This window comes from Hyla sarda, chromosome 3 (assembly GCF_029499605.1).
Source record: "Hyla sarda isolate aHylSar1 chromosome 3, aHylSar1.hap1, whole genome shotgun sequence".
Taxonomy (NCBI): Eukaryota; Metazoa; Chordata; class Amphibia; order Anura; family Hylidae; genus Hyla; species Hyla sarda.
The window spans coordinates 436,507,749-436,527,698 of NC_079191.1; the positions used below are offsets into that span (position 1 = coordinate 436,507,749).

Sequence of the window (19,950 nt, forward strand, 5' to 3'; positions counted from 1 at the left end):
GTTATATTCTTGTATATAGGAGCAGTATTATAGTAGGTATATTCTTGTATATAGGAGACAGTATTATAGTAGTTATATTGTTGTATATAGGAGCGGTATTATAGTAGTTATATTCTTGTATATAGGGGCAGTATTATAGTAGTTATATTCTTGTATATAGGGGCAGTATTATAGTAGTTATATTCTTGTATATAAGAGCAGTATTATAGTAGTTATATTCTTGTATATAGGAGCAGTATTATAGTAGTTATATTCTTGTATATAGGATGCAGTATTATAGTAGTTATATTCTTGTATATAGGAGACAGTATTATAGTAGTTATATTCTTGTATATAGGAGACAGTATTATAGTAGTTATATTCTTGTATATAGGAGCAGTATTATAGTAGTTATATTCTTGTATATAGGAGCAGTATTATAGTAGTTATATTCTTGTATATAGGAGCAGTATTATAGTAGTTATAGTCTTGTATATAGGAGCAGTATTATAGTAGATATAGTCTTGTATATAGGAGACAGTATTATAGTAGTTATATTCTTGTATATAGGAGTCAGTATTATAGTAGTTATATTCCTGTATATAGGAGTCAGTATTATAGTAGTTATATTCTTGTACATAGGAGCAGTATTATAGAAGTTATATTCTTTTATATAGGAGCAGTATTATAGTAGTTATAGTCTTGTATATAGGAGGCAGTATTATAGTAGTTATATTCTTGTATATAGGAGGCAGTATTATAGTAGTTATATTCTTGTATATAGGAGAAGTATTATAGTAGTTATATTCTTGTACATAGAAGCAGTATTATAGTAGTTATATTCTTGTATATAGGAGGCAGTATTATAGTAGTTATATTCTTGTATATAGGAGAAGTATTATAGTAGTTATATTCTTGTACATAGGGGCAGTATTATAGTAGTTATATTCTTGTATATATGAGCAGTATTATAGTAGTTATATTCTTGTATATAGGAGCAGTATTATAGTAGTTATATTCTTGTATATAGGAGCAGTATTATAGCAGTTATATTCTTGTATATATGAGCAGTATTATAGTAGTTATATTCTTGTATATAGGAGCAGTATTATAGTAGTTATTTTCTTGTATATAGGAGGCAGAATTATAGTAGTTATATTCTTGTATATAGGAGCAGTATTATAGTAGTTATATTCTTGTATATAGGAGCAGTATTATAGTAGTTATATTCTTGTATATAGGAGCAGTATTATAGTAGTTATATTCTTGTATATAGGAGCAGTATTATAGTAGTTACATTCTTGTATATAGGAGGCAGTATTATAGTAGTTATATTCTTATATATAGGAGGCAGTATTATAGTAGTTATATTGTTGTATATAGGAGACAGTATTATAGTAGTTATATTGTTGTATATAGGAGCGGTATTATAGTAGTTATATTCTTGTATATAGGAGCAGTATTATAGTAGTTATATTCTTGTATATAGGAGCAGTATTATAGTAGTTATATTCTTGTATATAGGATGCAGTATTATAGTAGTTATATTCTTGTATATAGGAGACAGTATTATAGTAGTTATATTCTTGTATATAGGAGACAGTATTATAGTAGTTATATTCTTGTATATAGGAGCAGTATTATAGTAGTTATATTCTTGTATATAGGAGCAGTATTATAGTAGTTATATTCTTGTATATAGGAGCAGTATTATAGTAGTTATAGTCTTGTATATAGGAGCAGTATTATAGTAGATATAGTCTTGTATATAGGAGACAGTATTATAGTAGTTATATTCTTGTATATAGGAGTCAGTATTATAGTAGTTATATTCCTGTATATAGGAGTCAGTATTATAGTAGTTATATTCTTGTACATAGGAGCAGTATTATAGAAGTTATATTCTTTTATATAGGAGCAGTATTATAGTAGTTATAGTCTTGTATATAGGAGGCAGTATAATAGTAGTTATATTCTTGTATATAGGAGGCAGTATTATAGTAGTTATATTCTTGTATATAGGAGAAGTATTATAGTAGTTATATTCTTGTACATAGGAGCAGTATTATAGTAGTTATATTCTTGTACATAGGGGCAGTATTATAGTAGTTATATTCTTGTATATATGAGCAGTATTATAGCAGTTATATTCTTGTATATATGAGCAGTATTATAGTAGTTATATTCTTGTATATAGGAGCAGTATTATAGCAGTTATATTCTTGTATATATGAGCAGTATTATAGTAGTTATATTCTTGTATATAGGAGCAGTATTATAGTAGTTATTTTCTTGTATATAGGAGGCAGAATTATAGTAGTTATATTCTTGTATATAGGAGCAGTATTATAGTAGTTATATTCTTGTATATAGGAGCAGTATTATAGTAGTTATTTTCTTGTATATAGGAGGCAGAATTATAGTAGTTATATTCTTGTATATAGGAGCAGTATTACAGTAGTTATATTCTTGTATATAGGAGCAGTATTATAGTAGTTATATTCTTGTATATAGGAGTAGTATTATAGTAGCTATATTCTTGTATATAGGAGCAGTATTATAGTAGTTATATTCTTGTATATACGAGCAGTATTATAGTAGTTATATACAAGAATATAACTACTATAATACTGCCTCCTATATACAAGAATATAACTACTATAATCCTGCTCCTATATACAAGAATATAACTACTATAATACTGCTCCTATATACAAGAATATAGCTACTATAATACTACTCCTATATACAGGAATATAACTACTATAATACTGCTCCTATATACAAGAATATAACTACTATAATACTGCCTCCTATATACAAGAATATAACTACTATAATACTGCTCCTATATACAAGAATATAACTACCATAATACTGCCTCCTATATACAAGAATATAACTACTATAATACTGCTCCTATATACAAGAATATAACTACTATAATACTGCCTCCTATATACAAGAATATAACTACTATAATACTGCCTCCTATATACAAGAATATAGGAGGCAGTATTATACTAGTTATATTCTTGTATATAGGAGCAGTATTATAGTAGTTATATCCTTATATATAGGAGCAGTATTATAGTAGTTATATTCTTGTATATAGGAGCAGTATTATAATAGTTATATTCTTGTATATAGGAGCAGTATTATAGTAGTTATATTCTTGTATATAGGAGCAGTACTATAGTAGTTATATTCTTGTATATAGGAGCAGTATTATAGTAGTTATATTCTTGCATATAGGAGGTAGTATTATAGTAGTTATATTCTTGTATATAGGAGCAGTATTATAGTAGTTATATTCTTGTATATAGGAGCAGTATTATAGTAGTTATATTCTTATATATAGGAGGCAGTATTATAGTAGTTATATTCTTGTATATAGGGGGCAGTATTATAGTAGTTATAGTCTTGTATATTGGAGGCAGTATTATAGTAGTTATATTCTTGTATATTGGAGGCAGTATTATAGTAGTTATATTCTTGTATATAGGAGCAGTATTATAGTAGTTATATTCTTGTATATTGGAGGCAGTATTATAGTAGTTATATTCTTGTATATAGGAGCAGTATTATAGTAGTTATATTCTTGTATATAGGAGCAGTATTATAGTAGTTATATTCTTATATATAGGAGGCAGTATTATAGTAGTTATATTCTTGTATATAGGGGGCAGTATTATAGTAGTTATAGTCTTGTATATAGGAGCAGTATTATAGTAGTTATAATCTTGTATATAGAAGGTAGTCGACCGAATGCTGCCGTAATTGCCCACTGGCCCCTGTTTTACTTATCACGCACAGGTAGGTTTAGCGTTAGGACCCGCGCCATTTTGAGAAACCTTGGCGTTGGTGTGCGGGCTCTGGTATGTCCTTCATATAAGGATACACTGGCGAATGTCTAAATTTTAACATCAGTGATGAGGTATAGCCCATGTCATTGTATACATCTACCACAGTGGTGCACCCATATTCCTGTATTGTAGTATATAGGAGGCAGTATTATTAAGTATTCTCTGTAATATCTAAAGTATGAATAATAGTTTCTTTTTATCAGAGATGCATATGCGCTATTTATCTAAATATTTATACGGTAGTGCTCCTATATACTGCCGAAATGATGACACCATTTAATGTCCTAGTTATACTCCCATATATATATAATGCATATACAATCCACCAAACACTACTATATAGTAGTGTCTACATACAGTATTACGCAGTATCCAAATAATATTCCCTTAAGAAGCTGACATAATACTGCAAAGTAATTCTTAAGTGAAAGCGCCATATAGCGATACATTATACTTGGCGGTTTAGAGCTCATATATCGTCTACTGAAGCTCGTAGCAGGACAGGATGGTTTTTTACTCCTTTCTCAGTTAGCTCCTGGGGTCCCAGTCCTTAGGAACCCCCCTATTTTGGGCCCCTATATACCAGTGTGACAGGCAGCAGTGAATGGTCTGTTCGCACCCTTCTATACAGTTTCACCGCAGAACATTAGAACTAATAAACAGGTATCCGTTTGCATATAGTGACTTCTCATGTGCCCTGGCTGATAGACTAGCTGTGCCCTCCCCCCTTATCCTGGGCAGCTGCTATGGGTGACATGGGCCGCAAATGTCATGAGATGGGGGAGGGGGACAAAATGCAAAAGCGACATGTCTTCTGGCTACTTGCTGCAACCTAATATTGTCCTACGGCTGAGGTCACCTGTAGGGGGCAGGACGACTCAATATCATGTAAGATTCGATCCCCATTAGTATACATAAAGGGACAGTGAACTTAAGCTGTGGTCCTCCAGCTGTTCCAAAACTACAGCTCCCAGTATGCTCGGACAGGCATGGACTGTCCTCTAGCTGTTGAAAAACTACAACTCCCGGCATGCTAGAAGTTGTAGTTTTTCCACAGCTGGAGGTTCCCAGTTTAGAGACCTAGGACCTGAAGGAAGTGATTTGTCCCTTAAGTTTGTCTACAAGATTCTGCATTACAGAAGAGCAAAGAAATCAGGATCTGTGCAACCGGGGACATCTAGTGTCCAGCGTGCGGTACTACAACTATAATGTCCTGGATGTTATTGTATGGTCAAATTCTGCAACATGATGGGGATTGTAGTCCCCATACTCAAGGCTGGTGCAAGGATTTTTGTCAACCTAGGTGAAAACTAATTCTGCCACCCGCTTGACTCCTCATGTAATCTCCTTACTACTGGGGTGACACACTGTAACAAACCTCCTCCTCATGTAATCTCCTTACTACTGGGGTGACACACTGTAACAAACCTCCTCCTCATGTAATCTCCTTACTACTGGGGTGACACACTGTAACAAACCTCCCCCTCATGTAATCTCCTTACTGCTGGGGTGACAGTGTGTAACATCCTTACTACTGGGGTGACACACTGTAACAAACCTCCTCCTCCTCATGTAATCACCTTATTACTGAGGTGACACACTGTAACAAACCTCCTCCTCATGTAATCTCCTTACTACTGGGGAGACACACTGTAACAAACCTCCTCCTCATGTAATCTCCTTACTACTGGGGTGACACACTGTAACAAACCTCCTCCTCATGTAATCTCCTTACTGCTGGGGTGACACACTGTAACAAACCCCCTCCTCATGTAATTTCTTTACTACAGGGATGACACACTGTAACAAACCTCCTCCTCGTGTAATCATCTTACTACTGGGGTGACACACTGTAACAAACCCCCTCATGTAATCTCCTTACTACTGGGTGACACACTGTAACAAACCCCCTCCTCATGTAATCTCCTTACTACAGGGATGACACACTGTAACAAACCTCCTCCTCATGTAATCTCCTTACTACAGGGATGACACACTGTAACAAACCCCCTCATGTAATCTCCTTACTACTGGGTGACACACTGTAACAAACCCCCTCCTCATGTAATCTCCTTACTACAGGGATGACACACTGTAACAAACCTCCTCCTCATTTAATCTCCTTACTACTGGGGTGACACACTAACAAACCTCCTCCTCATGTAATCTCCTTACTACAGGGATGACACACTGTAACAAACTTCCTCCTCATGTAATCATCTTACTACTGGGGTGACACACTGTAACAAACCCCCTCCTCATGTAATCTCCTTACTACTGGGGTGACACACTGTAACAAACCTCCTCCTCATGTAATCTCCTTACTACTGGGGTGACACACTAACAAACCTCCTCCTCATGTAATCTCCTTATTACTGGGGTGACACACTGTAACAAACCCCCTCCTTATGTAATCTCCTTACTACTGGGGTGACACACTGTAACAAACCTCCTCCTCATGTAATCTCCTTACTACAGGGATGACACACTGTAACAAACCCCCTCCCCATGTAATCTCCTTACTACTGGGGTGACACGCTGTAAAAAACCCCCTCCTCATGTAATCTCCTTACTACAGGGATGACACACTGTAACAAACCTCCTCCTCATGTAATCTCCTTACTACTGGGGTGACACACTGTAACAAACCTCCTCCTCATGTAATCTCCTTACTACTGGGGTGACACACTGTAACAAACCTCCTCCTTATGTAATCTCCTTACTACTGGGGTGACACACTGTAACAAACCTCCTCCTCATGTAATCTCCTTACTACAGGGATGACACTGTAACAAACCTCCTCCTCATGTAATCTCCTTACTACTGTGGTGACACACTGTAACAAACTCCCTCCTCATGTAATCTCCTTACTACTGTGGTGACACACTGTAACAAACTCCCTCCTCATGTAATCTCCTTACTACTGTGGTGACACACTGTAACAAACTCCCTCCTCATGTAATCTCCTTACTACTGTGGTGACACACTGTAACAAACTCCCTCCTCATGTAATCTCCTTCTACTGGGGTGACACACTGTAACAAACCCCCTCCTCATGTAATCTCCTTACTACTGGGGTGACCATCATAATACCCTCATATAACCACCATTGTTCTCTCTGTGCAAGTCCCACCCTGGCTTAGATACATCTGCACAATAGACAGAAATTTACAGGCTACACTGAGCTACATCAACTCAGCAGGAAGTATCACACATAAAGGGTTAAAATATTCCAGATCAGAAGACAGTATCACACGTTATAAGCTTAGATACATAACAGTATTGTGCAGCACTTGATCACATGATAGGCAGTATCACGCATGATGTGCTTAGATACCCAGTACATGCAGACAGAATGATCCAAACATTGTATAATGAAATTCAGTAATAACTGGAAGGGTTAACTCCTCGCCCTGATACATCTCACCCTCCACAGGCGCCGGTATACTTACTGTATAGCTGCAGATGATTGACGGCCATTCACCTGTATATAATCTGCTATTATATTATATAACACTGCCGGCACTGAAAGAGTTAATATTGAGGCAACCGAGACAATGAGGTCAATACCCGAGGAACAACATCATCAAGTCTCAGTGTATACAGCAAAGTGACCGGGTTATACTAGATGTATATAATTATATATAGTATATACCAGCATGGTCCATATCACTATATACAGGAGATGTATAACGTATACCAGCTGTACATATATATTATATACAGTATATACCATGGTTATACCAGCATATACAGGAGATATATAACTTATACCAGCTGTACATATATATTATATACAGTATATACCAGGTTATACCAGCATGGTCCATATCACTATATACAGGAGATATATAACTTATACCAGCTGTACATATATAATTATATACAGTATATACCAGGTTATACCAGCATGGTCCATATCACTATATACAGGAGATATATAACTTATACCAGCTGTACATATATATTATATACAGTATATACCAGCATGGTCCATATCACTATATACAGGAGATATATAACTTATACCAGCTGTACATATATATTATATACAGTATATACCAGGTTATACCAGCATGGTCCATATCACTATATACAGGAGATATATAACTTATACCAGCTGTACATATATAATTATATACAGTATATACCAGGTTATACCAGCATGGTCCATATCACTATATACAGGAGATATATAATTTATATCAGCTGTACATATATATTATATACAGTATATACCAGGTTATACCAGCATGGTCCATATCACTATATACATGAGATATATAACTTATACCAGCTGTACATATATATTATATACAGTATATACCAGGTTATACCAGCATGGTCCATATCACTATATACAGGTATACAGGAGATATATAACTTATACCAGCTGTACATATATATTATATACAGTATATACCCAGGTTATACCAGCATGGTCCATATCACTATATACAGGAGATATATAACTTACACCAGCTGTACATATATATTATATACAGTATATACCCAGGTTATACCAGCATGGTCCATATCACTATATACAGGAGATATATAACTTACACCAGCTGTACATATATATTATATACAGTATATACAAGGTTATACCAGCATGGTCCATATCACTATATACAGGAGATATATAACTTATACCAGCTGTACATATATATTATATACAGTATATACCAGGTTATACCAGCATGGTCCATATCACTATATACAGGAGATATATAACTTATACCAGCTGTACATATATAATTATATACAGTATATACCAGGTTATACCAGCATGGTCCATATCACTATATACAGGAGATATACAACTTATACCAGCTGTACATATATATTATATACAGTATATACCCAGGTTATACCAGCATGGTCCATATCACTATATACAGGAGATATATAACTTATACCAGCTGTACATATATAATTATATACAGTATATACCAGGTTATACCAGCATGGTCCATATCACTATATACAGGAGATATATAACTTATACCAGCTGTACATATATAATTATATACAGTATATATCAGGTTATACCAGCATGGTCCATATCACTATATACAGGAGATATATAACTTATACCAGCTGTACATATATATTATATACAGTATATACCAGGTTATACCAGCATGGTCCATATCACTATATACAGGAGATATATAACTTATACCAGCTGTACATATATAATTATATACAGTATATACCCAGGTTATACCAGCATGGTCCATATCACTATATACAGGAGATATATAACTTATACCAGCTGTACATATATAATTATATACAGTATATACCAGGTTATACCATCATGGTCCATATCACTATATACAGGAGATATATAACTTATACCAGCTGTACATATATATTATATACAGTATATACCAGGTTATACCAGCATGGTCCATATCACTATATACAGGAGATATATAACTTATACCAGCTGTACATATATATTATATACAGTATATACCCAGGTTATACCATCATGATCCATATCACTATATACAGGAGATATATAACTTATACCAGCTGTACATATATATTATATACAGTATATACCAGGTTATACCAGCATGGTCCATATCACTATATACAGGAAATATATAACTTATACCAGCTGTACATATATATTATATACAGTATATACCCAGGTTATACCAGCATGGTCCATATCACTATATACAGGAGATATATAACTTATACCAGCTGTAAATATATATTATATACAGTATATACCCAGGTTATACCAGCATGGTTCATATCACTATATACAGGAGATATATAACTTATACCAGCTGTACATATATATTATATACAGTATATACCCAGGTTATACCAGCATGGTCCATATCACTATATACAGGAGATATATAACTTATACCAGCTGTACATATATATTATATACAGTATATACCCAGGTTATACCAGCATGGTCCATATCACTATATACAGGAGATATATAACTTATACCAGCTGTACATATATATTATACACAGTATATACCCAGGTTATACCAGCATGGTCCATATCACTATATACAGGAGATATATAACTTATACCAGCTGTACATATATAATTATATACAGTATATACCAGGTTATACCAGCATGGTCCATATCACTATATACAGGAGATATATAACATACCAGCTGTACATATATATTATATACAGTATATACCCAGGTTATACCAGCATGGTCCATATCACTATATACAGGAGATCTATAACTTATACCAGCTGTACATATATATTATATACAGTATATACCAGGTTATACCAGCATGGTCCATATCACTATATACAGGAGATATATAACTTATACCAGCTGTACATATATATTATATACAGTATATACCCAGGTTATACCAGCATGGTCCATATCACTATATACAGGAGATATATAACTTATACCAGCTGTACATATATATTATATACAGTATATACAAGGTTATACCAGCATGGTCCATATCACTATATACAGGAGATATATAACTTATACCAGCTGTACATATATATTATATACAGCATATACCCAGGTTATACCAGCATGGTCCATATCACTATATACAGGAGATATATAACTTATACCAGCTGTACATATATATTATATACAGTATATACAAGGTTATACCAGCATGGTCCATATCACTATATACAGGAGATATATATAACTTATACCAGCTGTACATATATAATTATATACAGTATATACCCAGGTTATACCAGCATGGTCCATATCACTATATACAGGAGATATATAACTTACACCAGCTGTACATATATATTATATACAGTATATACAAGGTTATACCAGCATGGTCCATATCACTATATACAGGAGATATATAACTTATACCAGCTGTACATATATATTATATACAGTATATACCAGGTTATACCAGCATGGTCCATATCACTATATACAGGAGATATATAACTTATACCAGCTGTACATATATAATTATATACAGTATATACCAGGTTATACCAGCATGGTCCATATCACTATATACAGGAGATATATAACTTATACCAGCTGTACATATATAATTATATACAGTATATACCAGGTTATACCAGCATGGTCCATATCACTATATACAGGAGATATATTACTTATACCATCTGTACATATATAATTATATACAGTATATACAAGGTTATACCAGCATGGTCCATATCACTATATACAGGAGATATATAACTTATACCAGCTGTACATATATAATTATATACAGTATATACCCAGGTTATACCAGCATGGTCCATATCACTATATACAGGAGATATATAACTTATACCAGCTGTACATGTGGTAGGCTAATCATTAGCCGTATTTGTGGGAGGGGCAGCTTGGCTCCATAAATACAGCCCTTGTACTCACCTTTAGCTGACGCTCTCAGTTGGTCGTCTACGTCATCAGTGGGTGTCTAGCGTCGGTGCGCGGGATCAGCATATCGGCAGCTAGAACGATCCGAAGTGCTTCTACGTTCCGCTGCTAAACAAGTAAGATCGGGGCCTGGGGGAGAGGGAGGTCAGACCCAGGGTGCTGGGGGGTAGGGCGGCATGGTACCTCAACGCTGCAGCTCACTCTCTGCGGCCGGGCACACGGTGGCGCCAGTGGCTTTCCCGCATTCAGCGCCGTGGCAACACTGGGGCTGGGTAGCGATAGCGGCGGCGGTGCCGGGACACATGCGGACGACCCGCTGGCAGCGGCTCACAGGGGAATAAGTGCCAGCATGCCGATGTCTAATGCTCGGCAGGTTTATATGCCAGCATCACGTAGTCACCGCGCCATGTCAATACATCGCATCAGATGCGTGGGGCTGAGCTCATACACATAGGGGCATAGTGGTAATGTGATACGCAGCAAACATCAAGGGTTAACCTATTGTGAATACATACTCGTATGTTGTGCACTCAGCGCATCACGGCACCCTTTCCCCAGACTTTGCACTCCATTCAGACCACATCTTAGGTACGGTTGCTATGGGTTACGGAAAAAAGTAAAATAAATACATAAATAAAAAATAAAAGGGAAGGGGCGTTTATAATATAGAATTAGGGGGGCTATTAGGGAAACAACAGCGGTTCTTGGATGGTCATGTTAAACGCATACATGTTGGTCTCGTTTATGTTTTCAGGTGCACGTTCAGCATTCCACATATAATTCGCCTCAGCGGCGACCAAGTCTTTTTGGTACGTGTTGTTGCTTGGTTTTTCACCCCCATTTGTCGTCTCAGCAATTGTTTATACATGTTGTCATTTTCAGGGACCTTAAATATATTTAACCCTCACGTTCACAATTGGCTCCGCTATCTCTCAACGATCATACGGTGGCAACCTGCCTCATCAGTTAACCCCTCGGGTTAACAGGTCGCACAGTAAGAAGAGGGTAGCCTACTACAAGCATTTGCAAGGCCCATTTGGACACCATATCACATTACCTCGCTCCTCCTCGCAGGTGCTCGGCTCTTTTCTTCACCAGGTGACATAATTAGGTGTGTACTGATAATTAGGGATAGAATCTTACACTATACCGGACGTATACTCATGTTAAATATCTTTATTTAGGTGGACTCAGTAGGTGCCTACTCCTTTCTCTCAACACGCTTGTTCTTACTACGGCTTAAATCAGGTAGGTTATTATAAAAAAAAAAAAAAAAAACGCAAAGGGGGGGGGGGGGGGGGGGGGGGGTGTGAGGTGGATAGGCAAGCATGACACCGGGGCACATCCGCGTCATTCATGGTGCTAGAGGTCAATTCCCGGCATAGGCATGTGGCTCACTGTTAACCCGTCTCACGCACACAAGTTTCATGGTTACACCTATCTCGTCTATAGACACGTTGGTTACGTTAGTCCTATCACGTCTATACGTATGTTGGTTACCTTTAAGCCTATCACATCTATAGGCACGTTGGTTACGGGTAGTCCTATCACGTCTATAGGCACGTTGGTTACGCTCAGTCCTATCACGTCTATAGGCACGTTGCTTACGTTTAGTCCTAGCACCTCTATAGGCACGCGGCTTACGCTTACTCCTATCACGTCTATAGGCACGTTGGTTACGCTCAGTCCTATCACGTCTATAGGCACGTCGCTTACGTTTAGTCCTATCACGTCTATAGGCACGCTGCTTACGCTTACTCCTATCACGTCTATAGGAACGTTGGTTACGCTTAGTCCTATCACCTCTATAGGCACGTTGGTTATGCTCAGTCCTATCACGTCGATAGGCTCGTACTTACGCATAAGTCCTATCACGTCTATAGGCGCGTCGCTTATGACGGCCTTTCATGCCCTTAGGTACGATTATAAACGCTGAATCCTGTTCGCATTGACAGGCACGGGGGCTGCTAATTAATCAATGCACTTTCAGGGGAGGCAGCACTAGCACAATCACAGTAACACGAGCCCACGACGGACACAGTCACTATCACCTTCGTTGCTCACGCAGGGTCTCTCGCTACTAGTGATCATGGCTACTTACGTTCAGTCTTTCACCTACATACGCACCAGGGTCTACCGCATGCAAGCACAGTCGCTCACATCCGCCAAGGACACTTCACGGTCATGATCGACGACTCGGTCATAAGCTCACTCATAACCGGGCACCATTACTTCTCCCGCACGGGTGTGGATCACATGGTGATGGCTTCAAGACTTAGCCTTCCGCCATTATGATTAATTCCACCTTATCTTACTTTCCACAGTCAGTATGTCTCATATATTGGAGTTAGAAGAGACTCCATCGCTACCAGACAATGCGGATCAGCAGTCCGACCACGATAACAGCGGAACTCCACAGGAGGCACATTTCTTATCCCGCAACTGCAAGAAAGGCCGAACTTTTCCGCCTCCTGGCGGCAGACAGGGCAGGCCCCAGCCAGGAGATAACCCCTCCGGACACGGTGCAGACTTCGTTGGCACAATTGCATGTTATGTTGAATACGGTGACTGCTTCCATGAATAGGATAGAATCCAGGCTAGAAGCAGTGGAGAGTAGCAATCTCACCACACCAGCCACTCAGGATACCCCCATCCCCAGCACAGCTCAAACTAATGTACCAGGTGGGTTAGGGCGCTTCCTGAACGTAGCTCCGTCTCACTTAGTTCCCAGTAATATCAGGAAAGAAATTCTGGAGGGTAAGCTGGTGAACCTGGCGTCTCTGTTGGTCGCGTCACACGAAGTTCCTGATAACAAAACAATAGCGTGTGGCGAAGTGTCCATCATACTCAAATCCAGGGACGCCAGGTTAAACCGCAAACTTACACTGCCGGAGTTCGTCCTGGCGTTTAGTCTGTTCCGGGACATTATATGCTCCGCTAGTCCTAACCGGAGGGAAGAACTCGATCTATACATGTACAAGGTCGTGGATCTTGGCTACAAGTATGGGGGCTCCGCCTTCTATGAATATCATCGCTCATATGCGGCAAAGGCGTTAGTACAATTCGACCATATCACCAACTGGGCCGAGGTGGATACAGAACTTTTCTGCCGCCACTTCGCTGGCCTCAGAGCCCCTGCTTGTAGTCAATGCCACGCCATGACTCACACCACTGACTGGTGCGGTGAGACAAACCTAGTTCCTCAGGGGACACAACCAAGGCACAGCTATATATCAGCAGCCACACCTACCCCTAGGACGGCACCAGCATTAGACAAACTAGAACGTCCAATCAGGTATTTAGGCCGTTCACAGATCTGTAATAACTTTAATTTTACATCCTGTCACTATAATCAATGCAGACTTCTGCATCTATGTTCGATTTGCTTTAGAGCACATCCCAAAGTGTCCTGTCCCCAGAAAGCGGCTACAGCATGACTAAGCAGGGTGCGCACAGGGTTGCTCCACGATTATTTACAGGGGCATCCGGACCCAGCCTGGGTCCAGTATCTGGTCAACGGCTTTATTGAGGGGTTTCATACAGGGTTACTGTCACTTCCCCAATCTTGTTTTGAATGTAAAAACTTGATGTCGGCCATTAGGGATCCACATACAGTCACCGCCCTGTTGCAGGCAGAGTTGATGAAGGGGTTTCTCATCGGCCCTCTGACTTCTCCGCCATTCGTCACTTGGAGAATTAATCCAGTGGGTGTGGTTCGGGGGAAATTCTCAAATAAAAGCAGACTAATTTACGACCTCTCTGCGCCTCATTCTTGTCAGATACCTAGCATTAATTCTTTAATACCTTCCGAAGAGTTCTCCATGAGGTACTCCTCCATAGATGAGGCGATAGAGGTCATCATCCAGCTAGGCAAAGGCTCCCTTTTGTCGAAAGCTGACATAACGGATGCCTATAAACTACTCCCCATTAAACCTAGTTTGTGGCAGTGGCACGGGATTAAATGGGACAAGCTATACTACTTCGCCAATAAACTGACGTTCGGAGCCAAGAGTAGCCCGTGGATCTTCGATCAGTTTGCCAGGGCTCTCCACTGGATCTTGCTCAACGAGGGTCATTGTAATTATGTAATACATTACCTCGATGACTTCCTGTTGATCGAACATCCAGCTTCTACACGTCGGGATATAGACACGCTACGCACGATCTTCTCCAACTTCGATGTCCCGTTGGCAACCAACAAAGTGGAGGGCCCTGGTACACGCATCACTTTCTTAGGGCTACATTTGGACACACTTGAAATGCAGGCCAGTCTCCCACCTGATAAACTACAGAGAATCAGGGCAGTCATTCACAGGGGGGTAGTGTCGCAGGTTACCACCAAGGTAGAGCTACAGTCTCTCCTCGGCATGCTCAATTTTGCCGTTAGAATCATACCGCAGGGTAGGTCCTTCGTCTCCAGGTTGCTACAGCTACTGCCTACAGCGCCCGGGCAAGACAGTACAGTCCGACTAGACAGAGAAGCCCTAGCCGACCTGGCCATGTGGGACAGGTTTTTATCACAATGGAATGGCATTTCCCTGTTTACTCCCAAAGCTTCTCGTCATTCACCGTGCGTGTACACGGACGCAGCTTCTTCCACTGGTTTCGCGGCTACATACCACAACCACTGGTTGTCTGACACCTGGCCAGAAGAGGTGCAGAGCCTGACAGGATTCAGGCAGGTCTCTGCCCTATTCGAGATATACCCAGTGGTGGCAGCTGCGCAAGTTTGGGGTAAAGAATGGGCCAATTCCACTGTCATTTTCTTCACGGACAACGCTGCAGTGGCGGATATCTTAAACAGCGGTAGATCTAAGTCCAAAGAGATTATGTCATTTGTTAGGCGCTTTATTTGGTTATCCTTGATCCATCACTTTAGGTTCATTTGTGAGCATATTAGTGGTCGCAGGAATGTCGCAGCAGATGCATTGTCTCGCGGTAACACGACTCGTTTCTTCCAGGTGTGCCCAGAAGCCGACACTCTAGCTACCCCGGCGCCTCATTTCAGGTCATTGATGATGGATTAACACGACACATAATCTCCGCTCAAACCCTTATGGCACAGTCACTCTCCGTCAACACCCGCAGGATATACAGCACAGCTCGGAGATTGTTCGCTAAATTCCAGTTACAACATCCCCAGCGAGAACTCGATGATATCAAATACCTACTAGCCTTCGCTGCCTTTTGCCACTTAGAGCGCAGACTATCCCATAACACCATCAAGCTCTATCTGTCAGGGATCCAGCACTTCAGGTCTCTAGAGTTTCCAGATAGGCCCTCAGTATTATCGGCTCACCCAGTCCGCGCTATCCTTAAAGGGATTAGCAAACATCATACAGCCTCGAGGGTCAAGCGGCAACCGGTCTCCGGGCAGCTCTTCAGGTCCATATCACAATCGCTGGATGGTTTGCCATTTGGGCGGGTTCGTAGTTTGATGATTAAGACTGCGATATACATGGCATACTACGGGTTCCTTAGGCCGGGGGAGTTTGGTAGAGCTAACTCCTCTGCCACCTTCCTGCGTAAGGCTCAGGTTGCCTGGAGTGATAACTGCTATGTCCTCTCACTACATTCCTCCAAAACACTCTCGCCCGGTCAGGTAGATTTAGTGAGATACTTCCCTACGGGCAATGTATGGTGCGCAGTGATAGTCATTCGAGAATGGTTGGGAGTCATTGACAAACAAGTTCCAGACTCCCCATTATTCTCGATCTTGGGGAGCCCTATGTCAATCACGGTTTTCATGAACCACGTTCGAGTGTTGTTAAGTAGTTTAGGGGTCAACCCTAGATCCATCACTGGTCACTCCTTCCGAATAGGAGCTGCATCAGCAGCTTCCAAAAATAACACGCCGGTGCACATTATTAAAAGAATGGGTCGGTGGAAGTCCGCCTGTTATTCTAGATACATACCAAATCCGCATGTTGAGATAATGTTGGCATTTAAGCTGCTGGTTTTGTAAGTCGCGCTGTTTCAATAAATACTCACTGCACCTAACCTAATGTTGTCTTTGCCCTCTTTTTAGGCATATCTGTCGCAGCAGTTATGGCACAACTCAGACTGCTTAGCTCAGGTTAGGTAGGTTCCAGGTTCGTTCTGATAGTTGGCCGGACCACAAGTGGTAGGCTAATCATTAGCCGTATTTGTGGGAGGGGCAGCTTGGCTCCATAAATACAGCCCTCGTACTCACCTTTAGCTGACGCTCTCAGTTGGTCGTCCCTCCCACCCTACCCTTACCATATATTCTACTATCAGGGTATGCTCTCTTTTTAGGCATATCTGTCGCAGCAGTTATGGCACAACTCAGACTGCTTAGCTCAGGTTAGGTAGGTTCCAGGTTCGTTCTGATAGTTGGCCGGACCACAAATATATTATATACAGTATATACCCAGGTTATACCAGCATGGTCCATATCACTATATACAGGAGATATATAACTTATACCAGCTGTACATATATATTATATACAGTATATACCAGGTTATACCAGCATGGTCCATATCACTATATACAGGAGATATATAACTTATACCAGCTGTACATATATAATTATATACAGTGTATACTAAGGTTATACCAGCATGGTCCATATCACTATATACAGGAGATATATAACTTATACCAGCTGTACATATATATTATATACAGTATATACCAGGTTATACCAGCATGGTCCATATCACTAGATACAGGATATATAACTTATACCAGCTGTACATATATATTATATACAGTATATACCAGGTTATACCAGCATGGTCCATATCACTATATACAGGAGATATATAACTTATACCAGCTGTACATATATAATTATATACAGTGTATACTAAGGTTATACCAGCATGGTCCATATCACTATATACAGGAGATATATAACTTATACCAGCTGTACATATATAATTATATACAGTATATACCAGGTTATACCAGCATGGTCCATATCACTATATACAGGAGATATATAACTTATACCAGCTGTACATATATAATTATATACAGTATATACCAGCATGGTCCATATCACTATATACAGGAGATCTATAACTTATACCAGCTGTACATATATATTATATACAGTATATACCAGGTTATACCAGCATGGTCCATATCACTATATACAGGAGATATATAACTTATACCAGCTGTACATATATAATTATATACAGTATATACCAGGTTATACCAGCATGGTCCATATCACTATATACAGGAGATATATAACTTATACCAGCTGTACATATATAATTATATACAGTATATACCAGGTTATACCAGCATGGTCCATATCACTATATACAGGAGATATATAACTTATACCAGCTGTACATATATAATTATATACAGTATATACCCAGGTTATACCAGCATGGTCCATATCACTATATACAGGAGATATATAACTTATACCAGCTGTACATATATATTATATACAGTATATACCCAGGTTATACCAGCATGGTCCATATCACTATATACAGGAGATATATAACTTATACCAGTTGTACATATATAATTATATACAGTATATACCAGGTTATACCAGCTGTACATATATAATTATATACAGTATATACCCAGGTTATACCAGCATGGTCCATATCACTATATAGAGGAGATATATAACTTATACCAGCTGTACATATATAATTATATACAGTATATACCAGGTTATACCAGCATGGTCCATATCACTATATAGAGGAGATATATAACTTATACCAGCTGTACATATATAATTATATACAGTATATACCAGGTTATACCAGCATGGTCCATATCACTATATACAGGAGATATATAACTTATACCAGCTGTACATATATAATTATATACAGTATATACTCAGGTTATACCAGCATGGTCCATATCACTATATACATTTGTCACACATTGTAGCAAGAAATACTTTGTGCTCACAGGTATTTTATCTGAACCCTACAGTGTTTGAATACAAGACAAGTATAGAAAATAAACCTGTTTATGCCGCAGCATTACATAATATTCTAATTCCATTACACTTGTTTACAATTACAAGAACTGACCTCAGTCCCGTCATTGTCCCCTCCACTTGAAGCAGCTCTGGGGTCTCACATCACCCCCAGATCTGATAACATTCCCACTTGACCATGTCCCGGCCCCTCATGTTCTCACAGAGCCCCCGTCTATTCTTATGTAATCATTGATGTGACCAAAAGCGGTCGTAAGGGGGGGGGGGGGTCTGTTATTTAGTGGTTGCCCCTGACAACCGTTCCCATGGCTGTAAATCATCTCCCGGGCCCTCAGGCCCCCCCCCCCCGTATGAGGAATAATCCGAGTAATTCACTATTTCTTCACCAGACCTGAATGGCTGCAGCCTACACCCCCCTGGGGCACCGCGGTTAGGGGGCTACGATGGGAATAGTAATTAACCAGAATACACAGCCGCAGCGATGGTCGGGGAATAGTTAATAAAAGTTCACATTCCAGTCAGGTAACAGAGCAACAACAAAGACCCGAGGGGAAGGGTCCTGAGGATACGAGACCATAGAGTTCTGTTGCAAAACTACAACTCCCAGCATGCCTGGAGAGCCGTTGGCTGTCCGGGCATGCTGGGAGTTGTAGTTTTGCACCAGCTGGAGGCACCTTGGTTGGGAAACACTGATCGAGAGCATGTGGAATCAATTCAGACTTCATAAACATTGTTGCCTATA

The 19,950-nt window shown here is 39.2% G+C and overlaps 1 protein-coding gene across 2 annotated transcripts in view; it reads right to left on the bottom strand.

Moving 5' to 3' along the window:
• The window catches only part of TOGARAM2 (TOG array regulator of axonemal microtubules 2), a 112,405-nt gene extending 92,996 nt beyond the window's left edge, over positions 1-19,409 (bottom strand). For both annotated transcript variants that reach the window (XM_056568565.1, XM_056568563.1), the window contains exon 1: positions 19,303-19,409. The gene's annotated coding sequence lies outside the window, so the exon portion shown is untranslated. The remainder of the gene's footprint in view (positions 1-19,302) is intronic.
• Positions 19,410-19,950: the final 541 nt, after the last annotated feature.